A 23265-nucleotide genomic window follows, 5' to 3' on the forward strand; every position below is an offset into this window, starting at 1 on the left:
CTTGCAACGACAGGCTGGGCCACTGTGCCCAACCATGGTTGGAGAAGGGGTCTTGTAAATTTGCTGTCAAGATTGGACTTTGGTCCATCGTCTTCTTGTTCTCAGTCTCCCAAGTAGTTAGGATTATTAGTATGAGTACCACACCCAGTTATAAATGTGTTTTAAAATCAGAAAAGAAATATTGACAGATTTGGAGAAACACCTTGCTAGGTAATATAGCAAGTCCTTTGCAAGTTTTAGCAGCCTTTCAGAGTTTAGTAATATTGAAAAGTAAGGGGGAAAAGGCACACACATTTTCTATAGCAAAAGTTTAGAAGACTTTGATCTGGCCATTTTGCAGAGATACATCATAGCTTATTGAAATTAAGAAAATTGTTGTTCTATAGGAGACAAGCTAACGGATAGATAGATGAAAAGAAGTGGTGAAAAACATTGCATTTTAATGGTTATCATGAGCTCAGAATTGGCTGCATCTCTTTTTTTTCTGTCATGGGGCTTGAACTCAGAGCCTGGACACTGCCCTAGAGATTTCTCAAGGCTAGTGCTCTACCACCTGAGTCAAAGCACCAGTCCTGTTTTTTTTCTGTGTATGTGGTACTGAGGAATCTCACCCTGGGCTTTGTGCATGCTAGGCAAGCACTCTACCACTAGGTCAGGCTCCTGGCCCGGCACCTCTACTTTTTAATTGTGCCAGTTTAGTTTTGGAACTCTTCAAATAAAATGTTATCATAAATGATAACAAAGAACTCTAGAGTCAAAAGTTATATATGTATATTTTGATTAATACAATACATGCTTATCTTTATGAGTAATACATTGTGATAATAACTATAGAATATTTATGACACTTATTCTGTAAAGTATACATTATAGTATATTCATTCAAATACTTAGGTCACCTATATGATTCATTCATATCCTATGGGATAGTTATCTATTGTTTTAATTTTTTGCCATTTCTGGAGCTTGAACTTGGGTTTCTCAAGGGTAGAGCCACATCACCACTTGAGCCACATTACCACTTCTTGTTTTTACTATGTATGTGGTACCAAGGAATCGAACCCTAGTCTTCATGCATGCTAGGCAAGCACTCTACCATTCTGCCGAATAGTTATTTTTGAAATCCAAGTTCAAATCAGGTGCTGATGGCTCACACCTGTAATTCTTACAAGGTTGGGCTCTGAGGATCTCAATTCAAAGCCAGTCTTGGGAAAAATTCGTTGTGACTCTTGAGCCAGTAATGGCCCAAGTAGTAGATCACAAGCCTTGTGCAAAAACCCCAAAAAACCAAAACAACAACAACAAAAAGCCTAAGGGAGAGCACTAAGGCTTAGAGCTCAAACTCCAATGCCAACACAATCAATCAAATAATCAAATCAATCCACTATAGTGCACTATAGTACAGTTCTCTGTTTTAAATTTTTAAGCAGAGACAGTGATGACAATGGTAATTTGAGGTTGTGGTTCAAAGATAAATGACTCTAATGATGATGAAAGAAAGAGAGTGTGGTAAGTAAAAAAATCTGTGCAAAGCTGTAGAGAGATAGGATTTGGGCAGACAGACCCTTAAGGAGTCAAACAGACATGGGATTTTGGAAAGGTAATGAAGGAAGGAGAGGGTACCAAATTTGGCAAGGGACATGAATGAAGTAGAAAGGCTGAAAGAAAATATCACAAATGAATTTGAGTATATACTGTCAACCAAGATTAGGTGCTATCTGAGGGCACAGAACTTGATGGCTGTAAAATACATAGGGATGCCTTATACATCCCTATTTTTGAACAAAGCATGGTAGGAGAAAGATTTTGGAGAGTTAGAATTAACCAGTTACAAGCTGGACACTGGTAGCTCACACCTGTAATCCTAGGTATACATGAGGCTGAGATCTGAGAATCTCGGTTCAAAGCCAGTTTAGGCATGCAAGTCTCTTATCTCCAAGTAACCACCAGAAAACTGAAAGTGATGCTTGGTTCAAAGTGGTAGAGGGCTAGCCTGGAACCGAGGAGCTCAGAGCCCAGGCCCAGAGTTCAAACCCCATAACCAACCAAAAAAAAAAAAAAGACTTAACCAGTTACTAGAGGATATCTGTGTGAAGCCTTAGGGGCTTGAAATGAACCAGACAATGCAGGCTGGCTTCTCACAAATACAATATCATCCTAGAAAAGGGAACACATGTTAGAAAGTGTCTGAGGAGCACTTCTGGTAGTATGCTATGGAATGTGTACATATAGCACTGCTCTGCCTGAGAAAATGTCACCCAGTGACTTGACATACCCCCAAGTGAGCCTAACACAAAAACCATATTCTCCTTTCCTGAAACATGCTGATTATAAGTTTAGGTTATTTTAAGTGTAACTCCCAAGAAATTCCATGGAGTTTTCCTGGTTAACTGTAGTCATTTCATTTTGATAAGAGATTGCATCTTAGAGTTAGATCCATGTCCACAAACATGATATTCTAGAATATAATGGAAGGACAGAAAAATCTCACACCTTCCCATGTCTCTGGTTACACTTTTAGCTGTGAGCTGTTTTTGACTGGATGTAAAATATATTGCCACATTTTGCATTTTTTTTGATAACAGCATTTCACAGTTGGTTCCCATTATCAGAAGTGGCAGACAGGAAAGTTACATAATTCCTATCTATAAAATGAGGTGGGTAGCCAGAAGAAGTTGCTATTGCTATTTAGAAACAATATTAGGGGCCCATCCAAGTTACCTTTTCCACTGAGTATAAATACTGAAGGGCATGTCTTTTCTAGTAAACTCTGCAAGACTCTTTGTGATACCAAAAATAATTCTGCTGTGTATCCCTGAGGACAAAAGGTCTTCTAATGTATTTAACTACATGAAGTTTGGAGAAGCTAGGAATTCATGGACCATGACAAACCTATAGCTAACATTATATTTAATGGTGAAAACCATTCCTCTAAAATTAGAAATGAGACAAGGATGTCCACTTTCTCCACTCTTCTTCAGTGTGGTACTGGAATTCCTAGCAAGAACAATAAGGCAAGAGACAAACATAAAGGGGATTTCAATAGGGAAAGAAAGAAAACTCTCCTTCTTTGCAGATGAGGTGATCCTGTCTTTAAAGATTCCCATAGATTCTTCTCGCAAGTTACTTGAGCCGATCCAAAACTCTGGCAAAGTAGCAGGGTATAAAATCAACCCATGAAAAATCAATAGTTTTTCTTTATACAAACAATGAGAAGAGAAGACTGACAAAAATAATTAAATCAGATTTAAGAACATGGAAATACTTTCCATGCTCCTGGATTGGAAGGAATGACCTTGTGAAAATGGCAATACTGCCAAAAGCTATCTACAAAGTCAGTGCAAATCGATCAAAATCCCAACAAAATTTTTCAATGACATAGAAGAAATAATCCCAAAATTCATATGGAATAATAGAAAGCCCTGAATAGCAGTCAATCCTTAGCAGGAAGAACAGTGTTGGAGAAATATCAATTCCAAACTTCTCACTCTACTGCAAAGCCATAATAATAAAAACAGGTTGATACTGGCACAAGAACAGGCCTGAGGACCAATGAAATAGAAGACCCAGAAATGAATCCACAGACCTATAGCTACCTAATATTTGATTAGGGGACCAAAAACACAGGATGGAAGAAAGATAGCCTCTTCAATAAAGGGCACGGCAGAATTGGCTATACATGGGCAGAAAACTGAAGTTAAATCCTTATATATCACCCTGCACCAGAATCAATTCCAAATAATTTAAAGATCTTGATGTAAGGCTAGATACCCTGAAAATATTATAAGAAGAGATAGGGAAAACACTAAGGTTCCTTGGGACAGGTCTAAAATTCCCAAGTAAAGATCTAGAATGAGAACAACCCAAAGAAAGACTGGATAAATGGGATGGCATCAAACTGAAGTTTCTGCATGGCAAAGGACATAGCCAGCAAGATAAATAGAAGCCCACAGGGTGGGAGAAGATCTTTACTAGCTATGCATCACATAAGGACCTCATATCTAAAATATACTTGGAGCTCAAAAATTGAAACACCCCAGAAACTTATCCTCAAAGAAACAACAACACAATTAATAAATGGCCTACAGACTTAGAGACTTCTCAGAAGAAGAAGTAAGAATGACCAATAGACACAGAAAGAAACATCTCTGGCCATGAAAGAAATGCAAATCAAAGTAACACTGAGATTCCGCCTCACTCCAGTTAGAATGGCCATCAGCAAGAAAACTAACAATAGCAGATAGGGGCAGGAATGTGGCCAAAAGAGAATACTACTACACTGTTGGTGGGAGTGTAAACTTGTTCAACCACTCTGGAAAGCAGTATGAAGGATCCTCAAAACACTAAACACAGAGCTCCCCTATAACCCAGCACTCCCATTCCTGGGCATTTACCCAAATGAGCATAAACCAGGACGAACTAAAGCTACCAGCACATACATGTTCATTTCAGCATTGTTTATCATAGCTAAGATATGGAATCAACTCAGATGCCCCTCAGTGGAAGAATGGATCAAGGTAAATGTGGTATGGATACACAATGGAATTCTACTCTTCCATCAGAAAGAGTATTGCACATTTGAAAGGAAATGGAAAACGGTGAAAAAAATATTTTAAGTGAAGTAAGCCAGACCCAAAGAAACAGGTTGCATGTTTTCCTTCATGTGTCGTTATTAGAATGTGCTTATAAATCTACAAGTAAACTCAATGAATGGTAAAAGATATGAAATTACACTTGGACATGATAAACTAAACAGGACTTTAAACATTCACACAGTGAGACCAGAGGAGGATGTTTTTAGGAGAGGATCATAAAGGCTCAATAGCTATATGCACATGATCCAATAAAATGATGTTTATGGAAATGAACTCCAAGTAATAGACACAAGAGGTTTTCTTTTTGATTTACTTTTTGTGTTTTCTCCCCTTTTATTGCTGTTTTTTTTAATTTCAGTACTTTTTTGTCTTGTATGTAAATCTACTTTAACTGCACATCTCACCTGGCCTTGGCCAATGCACAATTTATGCCTAACCCAAGAACAGTTACTTCCCCTTTCTCTGCTGCGCTCCACTCTTCCTGCAGGGCACAGCAGGGTAACAGAAGGTAGAAAGGACAGACTTCCATGCCCTGCTTCTCGATGCGAAAATTAGGCTTGTCCCTACAATTCTGCTGTGAACCTTCCTCTAACTTTCCAAACCCAGAAAGATTCACGATTTCTACATGATCATGAAAAACGCCTCTCCTTGATACATATTGCCAAAATTATAATTAAAATATTGCCTACACTTATCTTTCCTGTTGTATTGAAGGTTCTAAAATGGTTATCAGTGGTTCTTTTGCTTATATTGCCAGGTAGGGACAATTGGCATTGTATACCAATAACGACACAAGGTTGTCATTGTGATGATAGCCATCCAAAATGTGCTGGATTTAGTAGTGTCTGTTTTATTGAATACTAAGTTAATAAAATCCTAGCAGCCCACCACGTGATAAATATAAAATATATATGGTTAATATACATTTTCACTCACAAAAATATTTACCAATAAGTCATGCTCTGGCTAGCTATCAGATAGCAGATAGTTATTGAACAACTCTTGGAGCTTTGTGCTATACTCAGTGCTGAGGACTTTGCAGACAGAATGTAAGCAAGGATTTTTGTTCTCCTTCACAGGGACAGACTGCTCTGAGAGAACCAGACTCTGAGATCAAGGCCAACACCATGGCACACGCAACAAATTATGATGAGTGTAAAACTATCACAGAAGACAGAAGCATGTCAATAATGCTCAGGGAATCCAGGAGAAATTTTAAAAGCCATGAAGCAGAGGTGGACAAAGGTATAGTGGGCCGGGCATTGGTGTAAGAAAGAAGAAAGCATGCCAGGCAAAATCTTGGTCCAGATTGAAGAAATAAAATGTTTACAATGTACTTCCTTGAGGCTAAGAATAAACTATTGATAAAAGACTGTGTGCTGGGATAACATTCAAGTAGTAATTATTTGAATGACTACTGAAGAAGATGGTAAAGTTCAAAGTCAACAACTTGAAAATAGAAAGCACTGGATATTTGGATTTGGGACATTGGATTTGACACTAGAGAGACAAAAGAATTCATGTGTATAGCATCTAAAAGGGACAGGTCATGGTAAAATGGATCAAAAATCCATGGCACGTAGTTGAGAGTGAAGACGTACATAGCACTGGGCTAGGCCTGGCAAACGTGGTGCTGGAATGTTGTGCATGGGAGGAGGTGAGTGCAGATGTGAAGTGATGATCAGAGAGAATGGAAATGAAGAAACAGAAATCACAGTTGGGGAAAGCAGGATTGGTGAGGACTCGAAAATAAAGATGCCAGTGACAGGAACAGAAAACGAGCCATTGATGCCCAGCTGAGATGCAGGAAGGTACAATAACTACATGGTACACAGTGAGAGTGAAATCACATTGCTCTATGCAGTCATTGAATGATGACATGTATATTCATAAAAATCTTTCTAGCCCATGGTCACGTGCAAGCTTCCACATGCTGCACAAATCCAGTCTCTCCAGAGAAGCCTTTCCTGACCTACTCTTCCCTTTCTCCAGGTTTGTCTTTATAACAAATCATACTAAGCATTGTTGTATTTGTTTAAGATCCCTCCTTTCTCTTCTTCCTTCTCTTGTTATTAGACTGAAATTTCCCAGGGTACAGGATTCTTGTTATTTCCCAGTAACTTTTTCAAATAAGAAACAGTAAAGATATTAAAAATGTACAGAAAATGTGGCATATATATATATATATATACACAATGCAATTCTACATAGCCAACAGACAAGATACAATAATGGCATTTGCAGGGAAATGGATGAATCTAGAGCCAATCATGTTGAGCAAGACAAGTCAAGACCAAAGGAACAAAAGGCACATGGTATCCTTAATATGTGGCTATTAGATCCAAACAGTACAAGAGCTAGGACTCAATATTTGCATACCCAATGCTATGGACATGCTATTGGAAATATAAACACAACTACATAGACATAAAAAATCTATACAGACATAACGTTTTATTACACAGATTAATATGTATCTGACATACAAACCCTCAGCCTAATTTTAATTATGTTATAAAATCTAAGTGCCTGTGATTGTATATAGAGATTCCCTTCTTGAATATTTGTTTGTTAAATATGTCATTTGAAATATGATGTAAAAAATCAATGTTAATAAATTCTTTAAAAAACAACTAACACATCAATAGATAAAACCACTTCCTTGTAGGGTGCCCGTGTTTGCGAAGTGTTCCTCACAACGATTTGTGGAAAACTGTGAACTTTTGCCCAATCAGGAGGTCCTCAGAATAAGAGAAGCGCCAGCACCCTGGTCGACATGTCAGAGTTCTCCAGGACTCAGATGTGTTGACCAGAGGGGCGGCATTGGCAGCTCTGGTTGACTTCTCCCTGTCCAACTTCAAATGAAAAAGATATGCTGAATTACCATGACATTCTATAATGAATTTAGAAACTCAACATACCACCTAGGCAGGGATTCTTGAGTAAAGGAACTGGAAAGTTGGACCATTTGTGAACATCACTTCATCAGAATTTTCTGTAAGTCACACTGACAGGACAGGAAATAAGGCAGAGTAACAGTGTCACTGCTAAACACTTAACCTGGAGCCTCTTGAGGCTAAGCAACTTGTTTAAGACGTCACAGCTGGTCTGGGTTGAACTGAACCTTGAATACTAATAGGTTACATCAAGGACACCATATATAATTGGAAACACAATAGGAAGCAGACACTGGGGGTGGTGGCCTTTTCTCACATAGAAGTGTGAGCACTGTGGGGTCTAATTTATTGAGTTTTAATGAAGATTCTGTGATAAAGTAATAAAATCTCCACCCGGTATCAGTGGCTCATGACTGTAATCCTAGCAACTCAGGGGGCTGAGATCTGAGGATCGAAGTTCAAAGCCAGCCAGCCCAGGCAAGAAAGAACAGAACATTCTTATCTTCAACAAACCACCAAAAATCTGACAATGGAAGTGTGGTGAAAGTGGTAGAATCTAGCCTTGAGCAAAAGATCAGGGACAGCTCTCAGTCAAGCGCACCCCTCTGCCAGGACACACACACACACACAATCTCTAGGAACAGTGTCTGACACATAGAATGGGTGGACATCACTTAACAATGATCACTGAGCTCATTACAGAGAAAATCCCCATGACTACTGACAGAAATCTACTCAGGGTTCTTAATGAGTGGGACCATTATTTAAGCTTAATTGGACTCACAGAAAAGCCCATCCTTGGTGCAAGGCAGGAAGGCCAAGTGAGTCTCCATCTTATAAATGAGAAGAGTAATCTCTCTCGGTGCCCTCATCAGCCTCATATCCTTGGATATCTTCTTATCCCTTCTTTATTTCTTGTATGAGGCACACATTCCTGCTTGTCATTACCATCTTCTCTCCAGTAAATTCCAAAGGTAATTCAGAACACCATCTAAGCTCTAGGATTTCCATGTGAGCTGTCAACTTCACAGAACAGAAATGACAAGTCACACATGCTGCAGCCTCTCTTGTGATCTGCCAGCCAGTTTGGTGTCAACTGCAACAATGCCAAGAGTGAAACCCACCCTATCCAAGATGGAATTTATGAATTTTGCCTCTTACACCATCTTCATCTCCCCATAATCACTTTACAGTTCAACTTTGACACCTTTTAACTCAGCCTTGCTTATCCAAATCAATCCAAGTTCTCTCGTTTCTCTTTTGCCAAACTCACTCTATCAGGACACATCTGCTTTTATTTAGGCAACATTACTCATTGGAACAACTACACAGCTAACCTCACCATAAATGTTCTTTACTTTTCTCCATGCACCATTAAAGTAGAGCTCAGATTTCTTTCCTCCCCGATGAAAATTCATCAATGGCTGCTTAGTCCACTTGCTGATTAAAATCCAAATTCCTGTATCCTCAAGGCCTTGTGTGGTCCTCTTCCTAGTCTAACCTCAAGCTGGATCAGCGGTGCCTTCCATTTGATCCATGAAGGGGAAAATCTTCTCACAGTTCCCTGAGAGAGAATTCTGGTTCGGTCACAAGAACTTCTCATATATATACTTGCATTATTTTGCAAATGATTTTTCTTTTTATCCACTTCTTCAGCTGGCTTTATACTCCTACATCTCCCGGCTGATTGAATTTCTGCCTCACAGACGTCTTCCCAGACCCTGGATTTGTAGCTCTACTTCTGTAGCACATTTTACATCCCGTCATGTTCTAGGCCATCCTACCCCATGGACCAAAATCACCATTAACTACTTAGCTGGTTCACTTCGTTGTTCTGCATGTCTAATGCCATCAGGATGTCACATTGGATACTTGTGGAAAGGCTGAAACCAGGACTCTATTATATTCATATAAATAGCAACAGTATTCACCAACTAGAACACTACTCCAGCCAAACCATCCCCCAGAAACGTTTTTATCCATCAGTCACACTGGCCATAAACAGTCAGGATGATAATACAAACACGGAAAATATCAGTGACCATCTTGACCAGAGACATAATTCAGATCCACACAGAATGTGCCTTTCACCGAATCTCACTCTAATATCTTCATTTTTCCTTTTAACAATGTGCAGGGCCAGGAGTTTGGCCTAGTGGTAGAGTGCTTGCCTAGCATACATGAAGTCCTGGGTTCGATTCTTCAATATCACATACATAGAAAAAAAGCCAAATGTGGTGCTGTGGCTCAAGTGGTAGAGCTCTAGTCATGAGAAAGCTCAAGGACAGTGCTCAGGCCCTGAGTTCAAGCCCCATAACTGGCAAAAAAAATATTCAGAATTGCTTTATAATGTGTCTTTTTTCCCCACCAGCTTTTTAATTCATTTTTTTTCAGCAAGAAAACATCTAGTCATCCTCTAACTATGTATCATTAACCAAAGACAGCGGGTGCAATTATTTTGGAATCACGGGCCATTCTTCATCCATAGAGCAACTCCTGCTGAGCTTTGAAAGAAACTATCTCACTGGTCCATGGAATCTATCTTTTCCCTTCTATTCGTACCCACCATCATCTCAAAGTAAAGAAAAAGAGAAAGAAAAAATCAATTTCTAAATGAAATAGAATCATATTAAAGTTGGAAGCACAAGAAATGTAGAGGGGGAAGATTACCATCTGGAAAAATGAGTATTAATAACCAAAGAACTTCAGGTTCTAACATGAATGAAAGATACTGAAAAGATCTTGACAACATTCCTCTTGCTCAAAATTAACTGTATTTCATGGTGTTGGAAAACACACAGGAAGCTTCAAATACATTTCTTGGTGCAGTAGTATGAAAAATTGACAAAGAACATTGCTTTGCTTTGGGAAAGAATGTGTGAAATTGTGTCATGCTAATCAAATCCTGCAGTGGTGGGGTAAGAACCTGAATTGCATGCAGACTGGGAAAGAACATGTCAGTTCTCTAGAACTAAAGTTTTTCTCACGATGAATGGGGGAAAAGTCATACTTAGGGCTGTGCACTTGGCTGGGTACATTAAATAAAAATGACTATTGTATTGTTCCCTTTCTTTTGTATTTGGAAACGATGAAGGAAATCACATAATTTGTTCACTTCACTCCACGTGTGCCATCCAGCAAGGCAAGAGAAGAAAATGATTCCTCTGCTATTTGCTGTGCTGGTGTGATTTAAGGGAGAAAAGTATCTTCCTTGTCCTTCCTTTGTAGACTGAACTAGAATGTGTGCTTTATGCACAGTAGTGATGGTGACGATTTCCTTTCTCTTCTTTCCTTTTTGGTATTGTTGTTTTTCATCAGAAAGTGGGATGTGAGTACCAACCAACCCGCTCTTCTCATAGTGCAGGACTGTAAATTGTAAATTACAGGTCAGTGTTTGGCTGTGTTTTAATGTGGATCACATGAACCAGAAAACAAAAGAAATTCAATCTGCAGTAATGAGAAAATGATGAAGTGGGGAAAAAAAAGAGTGGAAGAGCTGGATCCCGATGGCTCATGCCTGTAATCCTACCTACTCAGGAGGCTGAGATCTCAGGACCATGGCAGGAAAGCCTGTGGGTCTTTTATCTCTAACTACTGAAAGAGCCAGAAGTGGAGCTGAGGTCCAGGGATAGTGCTCAGGCAAGGTGACACATTGAATTGTCCTGGATACTACTTTTTGCCTGGCATGAGAAGGGGTTTAGCGAATGCCTGCTGGGTGAATGAATAATCATTTCATCTGCAGGGCTGGCATGACTGATGAACCGCCTGCATCATATTAAGGATCAAGACATGTGCATTTGAAGCCAGATGCTAACCCAGCATCCATTTCACCACTTGTTAGGGATGCCATCTTGGGTGGTTGATAATCTCTCAATGCTTCAGTTTCCTAATTTTTGAAATAGGAATAGTATCATTGAACACTGGTGACTCATGCCTCTAATCCCAGGTACTCAGGAGACTGAGATCCAAGGATCTCAGGTCAAAGCCAGCTCCAAAGGAAAGTCCATGAGAATCTTATCTCCAGTTAATCACCAAAAATCTGGAAGTGGAGCAATGGTTCAGGTAGGAAAGCACCAGCCTTGAGCAGAAAAGCTCAGGGACATGTGAACCCATGAAGAGCTCATGAGCTCTAAACTCTTTATCTGTGGAACAGTGCAGGTACAAGGTATAAATTCTGAGTACAACTGTTATTTTTAACAGCTTACATCTGTACTAGTCAAATATCTAGGCAACAGCACCCATCAACATGTTATTCTCTGATGATTTTTCATGTATATCTGAGTATTCAAGACATTGCTACAATTTGGGAGAATAAACAGGGCAGGAAAAAGTATCTGAGCTCCTCTCTCTTAAAAGGTGAGGGAACTCAGACACACAGTCAGCGAAACATTTTTCCTGGTAAAGCAAGGCCTAAAATTCAGATTACACTTACTCAACTATTGCCAGTAAAGCAAAAGTTTGAGAATGGAGAGTATCGAAGGTGATATCCACCAATGAAATGGCAAAGGCCCTTAAGAATATAACAGTAACACTGGGTGCTTAAAACTCTTGTTTAGAAAGAAAAATCTCAAGAGTTCTTGCTCTAGGGGATATACAGAAGATTTTGTGAAATGCTGTGTGATTGACACAAATTGCATTAGGCCCACATGCATTTCTTCTTGCCATATAATTAATATAAAATTGATGAAAAAGGGCTGGGAGTTTGGCCTAGTGGTAGAGTGCTTGCCTAGCATACATGAAGACCCGGGTTCGATTTCTCAGTACCACATACATAGAAAAAAGCTGGAAGTGGTGCTGAAGCTCAAGTGATAGAGCTCTAGCCTTGAGAAAGTCCAAGGACAGTGCTCAGGCCCTGAGCTCAAGCCCAGGACTGGCCAAAAAAAAAATGATGAAAAAGATCTATAAGAATATGAAGGGGATAAATCACTTGTGATATCCAGATGTGCAAGGGTAGTTTCTTTTTTAAATTTTTAATTAAAAACAGACAACCCCAACAAATTCTAAAACCAACAGGTCTCTGCTACAACTCTTTTTATTGAGCTTCATTTGCTCCTTTTACTCCGTTAGTGCTCTACTACTGTAGCCACAGTTCCACTTCTAGCTTTTTGGTGGTTAATTAGAGATAAGAATTGCACAGGTTTTCCTGCCCGGGTTGGTTTGGAATTGTGAGCCTCAGATCTCAGCCTCCAGAGCAGTTAGAATTACTGGCATGAGCCCTCGCTCTCTTCTCCTGTTCTAAGAGGAACTTAGACATTTTGCTATTTGATGATTGTATATACATCACAGAGTATGTCAATAGAATTTTAGAATATAGTTTACACCTCAACAAATGCATATTTCATTTCAGAAGTGGATTGTAATTATCAAACATCTGCTAACACTAGGTCAGGTTTTAAAGAAGTCAGGCCATCAGCTACCTTTAGTATCTTTATGACTGTAACATTTTTGAAACACTAAGTCCTTTGTTAAACATTTTGGTTGACACTCATAATAATCTCTTAGGTAGGAGATGTAATCCTGAATAAGAATCTTAGTCTTGTGATCTTTTCTATTGCTACTTTTCACTAGAAACTTCTTAATTCCACCAAAAGTCTATTCTAATACTTGCTATAACCTCCAGAAATAATACATTTCTCATGTAAATTTCTTATGAGAAGGTATCAAAGTAAATTATATCCATCCAGAAAAAGACAAAAGTTTCATTTTTTTTAAATCCCAAACATTTTTAGCCTCTTAAGAATCCTTCACTCAACAGACAATGGAAAAAAGGATTGACTGGAGTGACCAATTAAATGGACTGTCACACAGAAAAACAGGCTTTGGTATTACCACCCAGATCACAAAGACAACAATAGCAATATTGCAGAAATGGTAGATGCTGTATTAACTGGAGAAGAGAGAAATATGAGACTTCCCATTCGTGTAGCCTGTCAATATGTCCCTTACTATTTAAAAGAGGCATGTCATTCAGATTTAATTAGGGAATCATCTTCTGAAGTGCAGTGTCAATAGAAAGACACAGCTGAAGAAAAGAAATCCTTTTCTCTTCAGCTAATATCAGCATTCCTCCTCCATCCTATTGCCTCTTGTGATGAAGAACATTACTCCATCCTTGCTACTATAATATTTCTCTAAGAAAAAAAAATAAAGAGAAGGTGGTGAGTTACTTAATACACAACTTGATATTTTATTCATATTGTAGCCTACTGTTAGGAATGTAGCTGTTTACAGTGTTCAGAAGTGTTTTCTCAGAACTTTGTCAGATTATATGTTGCTTCTTAACAATAGAGTTAAAAAATTTAACTCGAAATGACTTCTAAGGCAGAAGCAGCTATGAGGAAGAGTTCTTTGGAGATGTAATTAGTGTCTTTCCCACTCTTCCCAAATTGGCAAAATTAAATGGAGAATATGCCTATTTTTTTCTTTTTAACTTAAACTTTCTGTATCCAATATCTATGCTGATTTTTTCCTTTCCTGCTGTATTTGCATTTTATTAATCATACAATCTTAAATACTCTAACAAAATAAGCTAAATCAAATGCAAAGCTTTGCTGAGGGGCCTTAAAGTACATTTAGCATAGCAGATCCATGCGGTTTAACTATTCAGTGCTTCTTACAAAATTCTAACAAGCCACCAGACAGACATGCTGTCTACTTCAGGGTCCCCTGGTAGAATCATTTTTTTTTCACCATTAGTGGTGATCCTTAAGCAGCCACACGAAATCATCTCTTTAATACTTTCATCCCGAGCCAGGGTGGCTTTCAAAATTATCCCGGAACCACGAAACAGTTGATCCCTGGAACTTAGTCAAAGTGCTCTACTTCAACAACAACAACAATAATAATAATAAAAAATCAAAAGAGGTACTTGTTCAATCCTGGAATTCTAGATGAATTGCCAACAAACTTATCTCTTCCTGAAAGCCACCTCTCCCACCAACACACACTTCCCAGCCCACCCCACCAGCCAGCCATTCACACCCCAGGGTCAATACCCAGATACCCAGTACCTGCAAACCCCACAGCGTAAGGCCAGTGGAAAACGCCCGGAGAAAGTTTCAGTAGACACAAAAGCAAGGCCAAACCACCAACCAGTCCAGGTCTCGGGGCTTACAGCTCTGGCCCCCAGCACCCTGGCGTTATATAACCTCCCTGATTAATAAATATCACCCATCAGAGCTGCTACCGAGCCAAAGTGGCACTAGAGGGCAAGAGTGTCACATGCAAGACGCGTCGCCCAGGGGCCGCCTTCGAGGAGGGGGGGACAGTGGGGAGGGGGGAGTACTTGGGACAGACAAACTAAACTGACTAATAAATAGCACCCGTGCCCCAGCCTGCAAGATTCCATCCTTAATGTCCATTTTCCCAACCGGCCCGGCAACCCACAGGCTCACCATCTACCCATGCGGACGCGCTTAACCACGGCGTGCCAAAGATTAAAAAATGAGATAATAATTTAAAAAAACCCAAACCTACCCCCCCCACACCCAAACTTTCAGGATGCGATGCGCAAACCTGCTTTTCTTTAGGCTTGGCGTATGTCTCCATGCACTTATTTAAAACAGGATGGTAGCCGGGTGGACTCGGGCAGATCGGAGAATGGGTGGATTTTATTTCCCCCCCCCCAACACACACCCCGGCGTCTCCAGCCGGGAGGCGTCGCTCCCCATGGAAGGGATCACCTTTCCGCGGTCGGGCACCCACCGTGATCACCTCCTCCTCCTCCTCCTTCTCCTCCTCGGGCTGTGCGCAGGCATCCCGCTTTCCCCCCTCGGCGTCCTCGCGGTGTCTCCAGCACAGCTCGGGAGGGGACGGAGCGGGTCCCCCCGGCGCGCCGCGCGCGGGGCTGGGCGGGGCCGGCGGGCGGGCCGTCCCTCCTCCCCGGCTCTCGGGTCCCTGCACAGCCGGGCCCCCCCGGGGGCTGGGCGTGGGCTCGTCCGGACTCCCGGACTCGACCCCCCCTCCCCCGCCCCCAGGCTGTGATCTCCATCGGAAGACCCAGCCTGCCGGTTCCCATCGCTCCACCCAGTGCATCTGGAGAACCGGGCGAAAGGGTGCGGGGTCCCCGGGGCGCGCCATCCCCCCCACCCCCAGCCCCTCTCCTGCTCCTCCTCCACCTCCTCCCGGGGTCGTGCGCTCCTGTCCTGGGCGCTGGTCCGGGCAGCGCCTCGGGAAACCGTCCTGCCCGGTTGCTCGTGTGTGTGTCAGGGGCTAGGATTCTTTGCACACCAGGTGTGAGGTCGTGCGCTCCGGCAGGTGTGTGTTCGCGAGTCAAGAGCAAGGCTTGAGCTCCACTGACTACACGGGAGAGTTTGCGCTAATGAGGGCTTGTGTTTTCTTTTCTCTTCCTTTTGGGGGGGATGGGGGGTTTGGGCTGCTGACCCCCGGCTTTCTTCACTCAAGGCTGACACTCCATTACTTCAACCGCAGCTCCACTTCTGGCTTTTTTTTTGGGGGGGGGGTGGTTATTTAATTTGGAGATAAAAGTCTCTCATGCACTTTTCCTGCTCAGGCTGGCTTTCAGCTATGATCCTCAGATCTCAGCCTTTGGAGTCGCTAGGACAAAACGTGTGAGCCTCCAGCCAGCGAGTGGGGTCTGTGCAATGGTAACTTGTTAGAGCCCTTTGTGGCTTTGTTTCTCCTTTTGTGTATGTGGATGCCACACTCCTGCTAGGACACTGGGGTTGCATGTGACCCTGTCTGGCCACCATTCTGAGAGGTTTGACACCCCCCCACACACACACACCTTTAAGCCCTTGGAACGGACACTGTACAGAGAAGATGCGAGCTCAGAGCCTCCAGGTCACCGGGAGACATCCGAAAGTGACCCTAGCCTCCAAGGAGCACACCTGGGGATCACAGGGAGACATAATCACTGGACACGTGGCCTAGGAATCCACACACACCACCCAACCCTCAGCGGCCTCTGAAGACTTTCATTCTCCAGTCCACACATTGCCTCCTGGCTTCAGGCAGAAGGCAATTCAGACAGGAGAACTGAGAGAGAGCCAAGTGATTCAGCAATCAGGAGTTTTGGGTTCATTCACTTGCTGAGGTCATGTGGGTGGGAGAGGGACTGCATTTGCATCCCAGAGTCCTTGAGTTAGGGGGAATTGTTGTATCCTTTTGCTATTTTGTTGTTGTTGTTGTTGTTGTTTTTGTTTTGGTGTTGGGGATAGAATCTAAGGCCTGTGCACACTAAAGAAGTGCTGGAAGGGCTGAGAGCATGGCCTAGTGGTAGAATGCTCACCTAGCATGCACAAAGCCCTGGGTTCAATTCCTCAGTACCACATACACAGAAAATGCCAGAAGTGGTGCTGTGGCTCAAGTGGCAGAGCACTAGCCTTGAGCAAAAAGTGTCCAAGGACAGTTCAAGCCCCAGGACTGGCAAAAAAAAAAAAATAGTAGAAGTGCTGGATCACAGAGTGACAATCTTGCTCTTGCTTTCTGTGAAGGAGAGGAAACAGAAATGGCTGCTAGAATTTTGACCAAATGGCACATGCTTTCCAGTGGGTTATTTGTAATTGGGAAGTCACTCTTTGGAGACTTGAATCGTTAAGGCTAGGATCAGGCAGGCAGGCCAGGCCAGGTTTGCAATCCTAGCCACAATAAACAAACAAACAAACAATAGTAGGTGTGGGAAGATAAGGGATCTAAATACAAGTTGAAAGAAAAGATGAAGAATGCAGTCATGATATTCAATGTGCACATGATGTAAAAAATGGAATCCTGGGTGGGGAGTTTGGCCTAGTGGTTGAATGCTTGCCTAGCATGCATGAAGACCTGAGTTCAATTCCTCGGTACCACATACAAAGAAAAAAGCCAGAAATGGTGCTGTGGCTCAAGTGGTAGAGCTCTAGCCTGGAGAAAGCCCAAGGACAGTGCTCAGGGCCAGAGTTCAAGGCCCAGGACTGGCAAAAAATAAAATGGAATCCTATAAATGGAGAGGAAGTAGGAGGGGTGGTAAGGGGATGTCCTTGAACAAGATGCATTGTATTCACAAATGGATGTGCTGAATTGAAGCCAACTACTTAAAAATATTGTTTTAGAGGCCATGAGTAGTAGAGTACAGTGATTGCCTAGCATGCACAACTCCCTGGGTTCCTTTCCTTGGCACCATATACACAGAAAAAGCCAGAAGTGGTGCTGTGTCTCAAGTTGTAGAGTTCTAGCCTTGAGAAAGTGCAAGGACAGTGCCTAGGCTCTGAGATCAAGACCCAGGACTGGCAAAAATAAATATTGTTTTAATTTTATATTTAAGTAATCCATCTTGATTAGTGTCATCCTTTTAAGATAAATTTTTAGGAGGAAAACACCACAAAGATCTGGGAGTGGCTTAAGTAGTAGAGTACTCAAGCATGAGGCTCTGATTTGAATCCACAGTACTAGGGAAAAATAATTCAGAATCAATTTCATTTTTATATGATTGCTTTGTCTTGCAAGCATAAATCCATTCATTATTTTTATATACCTAAAATGTTATTGAAAGCCCTTCTGTATAACTACTTAAAGAATATAAAACAAATGAAAAAATTATTGACCACTCATCTACATAGCAATGGAGATGCAATAATGCAGAGAGAGAGAGAAAGAGAGAGGGGGGATTTCTAGGGCTTCTCCAGTGCTAATGTAGGGGTAGAAAACCTGAATCTGCTACAAGAGTGCAAAGATGGACAGAATTCACCACTCCATATATTTCTGAGGCTTCCGGCATATGCAGGAAAGTTAGGAATATCATTCATATCGCTTTCCCATTCTTTGAGCAAAACCCCAAATCCCAGTAAAGTAATTCTTCAGAATAAGGGATTTCACTTTGGCATGGCAGAAGACGTAGACAGGAGGCATAACTGGGTTGAAGGCGTAAGCTTTCTCAGCGCTCTGCTGAAAGTGACTGCTCTCACCATCCTCAGCTACTTGCAAACACCCAGTTGGAAGCATAAAGAGTTTAGGATTATGTGATCCTTCCCCAAGCCTTATCTCATGATTCCATTCTACCAGCTTCCATCAGCAAAGCACCTGACATTGAAACCAGGGCTTTGATAACATGACTTAGATTTCTTTCCACTCCCGGGATACCCACTCAGCTTCGTGGAGGGAAGGGGATCACACAGGAGCATCAGCCATTGCCCCTTGGCCCTGCTTTCCTAGTATCCTTCTTTGATGTGGCCCCATTATGTAGGGAACAATTATCCCGCTAGGGAGACATTTCAGTTTGGTCCAACACTGGCTATGGACAACAACAAAAGAATCCCTAATAAAGGCCTCTCTTGCCAAAGCCTCACCTCCAAATGATCTGGTGCAATAGTTTTTTGATGTGATAATGGATTGCATTCAGTTTTCATTCTGAGGGTATATCATTATTTTATACCTTTGAAACTTGTAGTATTATTAAAACTATTGAAAGGAGTGGCATTGCTCAAGATATATTGCATTTATAATCTGCTTTGTTAAGTGGCAAGATAATAATTAAGAAAAAAACTCAATAAAAGAAATGGAAGCATTTCAGGCTTCTGTTATCCTCCAGAGGTCTGAGTCAATATGAAATATTTTTAAAAATCAGAGGTATATAAATTACAAACTTACAAAATTGTTCAAGTGAAGAAAAAGGATCAAAACTATTTTTGAATATTGGAATAATTAACTTTGTATTTAGCGCTGTGAATAAAATAAACAGGCATTGAATGGTAACTCATAGTGATGTAGAAATTGAATGACCTGTGTTTTATATAAATTAAAACTCTATGTCTATGTGTAGGTTGCTGAACATAAATGGATTTAAAGAAACTCATTTCAATGTAGAGAATTCTCTTCTATTTCTCAATGTCTAAAATTAAAGCCATTAAAAAGTAAAAATTATAGCCATATATGATTCTGGTACCTCAAAAATGTAAGTACTTATAAAGGCCATGTGAGTATTTTTTGTTTGAAACAACTAATCAGCGTGAGCATTGGAGTTCACATAAAATCTCCAGCTTACCTTTGTCGTAATTAAAGTCATTGTTAAACAGCTTAAAGGTAATGAGTGAAGGTACAAGAGAAATCATATTCCAGTTAGCAACTTCTAACTCAGCGTAAGAAAATATACCCCAGTTTTATTTATTGCCTCAAGATATGTTAAAGTGAAAGTAGACCCAAACTATTGCCTATGAAAATATAGACGACATTCTGTTATACAAAGGGGTCTTCATTGAAAATGTCAGTTTATGAATTCAACAAAATCATATTATTTTATTATCTGAAAAAAATCTTAGCTTAAAACACCTATCTGTATATTATTATTTTATTATTATCATTATTGCTGTTGTTGTTGTGCCAGTACTGGGGCTTGAACTCAGGATCTCATGCTCTTACTTGATTTTCTCACTCAAGGTTAGTGCTCTGTCACTCGAGACATACCGCTATTTCAGCTCTTTGCTGGTTAATTGGATAGGAGTCTCATGGACTTCTCTGTCCAAGCTATCTTCAAACTGTGATCCAAATATCTCAGCCCTTGAATAGACAGCTTCATAGCAGGCATGAGTCACCAGTACCTGGCTATGCATTTGATGAGCTTAACTGTAACCCCTCTGTATATCACCCTAACAATAAACTCTTTTTTTTTTGTCAGTTGTGGGGCTTGAACTCTGGGCCTGGGCATTGTCCCTGAACTCTTACAGCTCAAGGCTAGCACTCTACCCCTTGAGCCACAGCACCACTTCCAGTTTTCTAATCGTTAATTGGAGATAGGAGTCTCACTGTCTTCAGTGCCCGGGCTGGCTTTGAACCTCAATCCTCAGATCTCAGCCCTCTGAGTAGCTAGGATTTACAGGCATGAGCCACCACACCCAGCAAACAATAAACATTTTTTAAAATTGTGTTTCAATTTTGAAATTTGTTTCCTCAAAAATGCCTTTTTTTGTCTATGTGAGCCTAGTTTAAGCTTGTATGTACTGATTATAATCTGTGAGGTTAATTGTAACCCTTGAGGGATGGCTATTTGGCAGGAACACATGCTCATATCTCTCGACTTAGCATACAGTATTAGATTCATTTTAGTTCTATCTTAACTGGGAAATTCAAACCGCCATCAATATGTAGAACATATTGTGTGAGTCTTCAAAACTTGCTCTTAATATTCAGGCAGGACCAAACATCATTAAGGTGTTTCTTTGATCTCACTTGCAACATTAAAACATGATTTTATAGCTTGAATTCATGCGATGCAGTACATGAGAGATTCACTGTGAGAGCAAAAATGGTGATTTCTCTCTCAATTTGTCTGGAGAAAGAATTCCTAAGAACTCTAGAATCCATTCACTACCACTTAGCTATGTTTTTCCATTATATCTCATCTTTAGATTTCCAGAGATTGAAGAAAATAATAAATATTCAACAAATATTGCATGCATTCAGTTTGTTTTGTTTCTCTGGAAGTCTGTTTTTGAAATACTGAAACGGCAAATTATATGTATGTGTATATTTTCTCTTATATATAGAAGAAAAATATATATGTATATATAAAAGAAAATTGAAATGCTTTGTACAGCATGGATTGACAAATTCAATATTCTGAGGCTTGAGGCATTTTTTTTTATTGAATTCTCTACCAAATATTTGCATTTGCATTAGAGAACTGTGAGCAGAAAAAAATGATAGGATGAGAGACGATTTATATATCTAGTGGATTTATTTTTCCTCCCACAAATACAGACTAACACCTTCAGTAGTAATAAGAGGAAACACATCCAAGAACCCTCTTCTCTCATCACTCAAGTGTTGGCACACATCTTTGGCATTCTGAAAGAAAAGGCAGTAGATGCTCTTATTCCTTTTTCTTAAAACTTACATGACGTTGGGTGCTGGTGGCTCACTCATATCCTAATTACTTGGGAGGCTGAGATCTCAGGATCATGGTTTGTAGCAAACTTGGACAATAATATCTATAAGACTCTTATCTCCAAGTAACCACTGAAATGCCATAAGTAGAGCAGAAGAATCTCAGGACCATAGGACTGACAAAAAACAACTTTCTCCAGCCACACCCCTCCTAATATCCAAAGTAGCACTACCAGCCAGTGCTCAATAGTTAAACCACTAGTGCTTTGTGTCTTATGCTGAGAGCCTCAGATCCCAACTTTCTGAGTAGCTAGGATTACAGGCATGAGCCATTAGCACCTGGCTTGAAGGGTTAGTTCTGTCAGTAAGAATACATACGGTTCTATATAAATAGAATTGATTTGCTGGAGTCTTGAAAATCTTTGTGTGAAGGAGAATTGAACATATTATATTTCTCTTTCTACCTGTAATAGGATTTTTATCTCAACCTCTTCCTTAAAGGAATTTAATCTCTGTTCCTCTATTAAACTACAATTAGTAAATTTAGGAGAGGCAATCATGGAACATCTTTTGACTTCTTTCTAATTTGTATCTGCAGCTGTTGTTTTCCTCATCTTGACTAATTGCTGTGAGAGGTCTGAGTAGACGATGGAGCTAGTTGTGTTCTAATAGGCAGTCTCTCCTTTCCCCATAGCTATAATATTTTAGGGCACATGGCTATTCAGAAAAGATGGCTTCTTCCTCCAGTAGTGAGTGGATCAGCTGTAAGGGCTATGGACAGGATCATGCTCTTGTTTCTGGCCCTTCCCTGGGGGCCTATAGTTAACAACACTATAGTTGCCTCTCTGGTCTCAATCTCTTGAAGTTCAGACCTTTATAAAATTCTGTCTCTGTGAATAAAGGCAGGACATGTGAGTTCTACTAATCCATGAAATGTGGCAGAGCTGAGAGGATGTCAGGCACGGGTTTATGTTGCTTTCCATAAGACTGCATTGCACTGGACTAGCTGTGATCTCTCACATCTGATATGATGTTGCACGTGGCTGCATTGAAGAAGCTTTTGTGAAAAACAGCTGCATGAAGTCTCAAGAAATAGTGGAGAGGCTTGGTATACTGTTACCTCTAGGATAAACAAACAGGAAACAAGAAACCGGGGCCTTTATCCTAATAAGAGATGAATTCTGCTATTCACTCACTTAAACCAATGTGAAACTGGACCAATGTAGCACAAGTAACATCTTAATAACAATACTGTTAGTAAGCAGAGGTAATAATCTGGGGCTATATTCCTGATGCATGATAACCATGAGAAAAATACTGTCAGTGGCTTTAAGTTGCTAGTCTGCAATCATCTATCATGTGACCTGTCCACTTTTCCAGGGGCAGCTGAAATATGCCTAACCTTTTCTTTTCTCCATGTCTTTGCCCATCATATGGTCTAGCACTCACAACTTTACAGAATGAAGGTGAAAAGGGTCATACCTGCAAGGGGTTGGAGGAAGCGATCTGGTTTCCTGATGTGAACACAAGCATTTATTCTATTTATTGGAGTTGTTGCTATTTTACATATTTTGCCACTTTACATTGAATTATCCCAAATAATAGAGCAGATGTTATCAATGAAAATTTGTTTCATCTCACTATTTACCATAATAAGAATGCCTACTAATTACAGGTGATTTTGACAATACAAAATGAGTCATTATTGTGGTGCACTCATTGCCATGTGCTCTGAAACACTTTGTAGTACCTTTTTGGGGTGTTCTTTTTAGTATCTTGTTCTACCTTTTTCAAAACGAGGACCTCCATAGCAAATATCTGTGACATTTAAAGGTCATGGCTCTTCAGTCTACAAGATAAAGTTTGTTGAAATTAAACTATCTGGTTGCAATGTGAAGAAACACCCCAATCAAATATACATGTAGTATAAAAGGGAAATATATCCCATCATTTAAAAA

General features: G+C 40.5%; 1 protein-coding gene and 1 long non-coding RNA gene across 4 annotated transcripts in view; one reads left to right on the forward strand and one right to left on the reverse strand.

The window, feature by feature from the left end:
• Nucleotides 1–6416, forward strand: part of LOC150047259 (uncharacterized) — a 79239-nt gene extending 72823 nt beyond the window's left edge. Inside the window, exon 3 of the long non-coding RNA XR_016539421.1 lies at nucleotides 5675–6416. This is a non-coding gene — a long non-coding RNA (uncharacterized LOC150047259). The remainder of the gene's footprint in view (nucleotides 1–5674) is intronic.
• LOC150047258 (bifunctional heparan sulfate N-deacetylase/N-sulfotransferase 3) overlaps nucleotides 1–15299 on the reverse strand; it is a 137775-nt gene extending 122476 nt beyond the window's left edge. For 2 of the 3 annotated variants that reach the window (XM_090356652.1, XM_090356654.1), the window contains exon 1: nucleotides 15197–15299. The gene's annotated coding sequence lies outside the window, so the exon portion shown is untranslated. Of the gene's footprint in view, nucleotides 1–14502; nucleotides 14578–15196 lie in introns of those variants that run through there. The other variant, XM_090356653.1, reaches the window with a different exon arrangement.
• Between the last annotated feature and the right edge of the window lie 7966 nt (nucleotides 15300–23265).

The sequence above is a fragment of the Megascapheus bottae genome, chromosome 23 (genome assembly GCF_031878675.1).
Source record: "Megascapheus bottae isolate mThoBot1 chromosome 23, mThoBot2.hap1, whole genome shotgun sequence".
NCBI classification, from domain to species: Eukaryota; Metazoa; Chordata; class Mammalia; order Rodentia; family Geomyidae; genus Megascapheus; species Megascapheus bottae.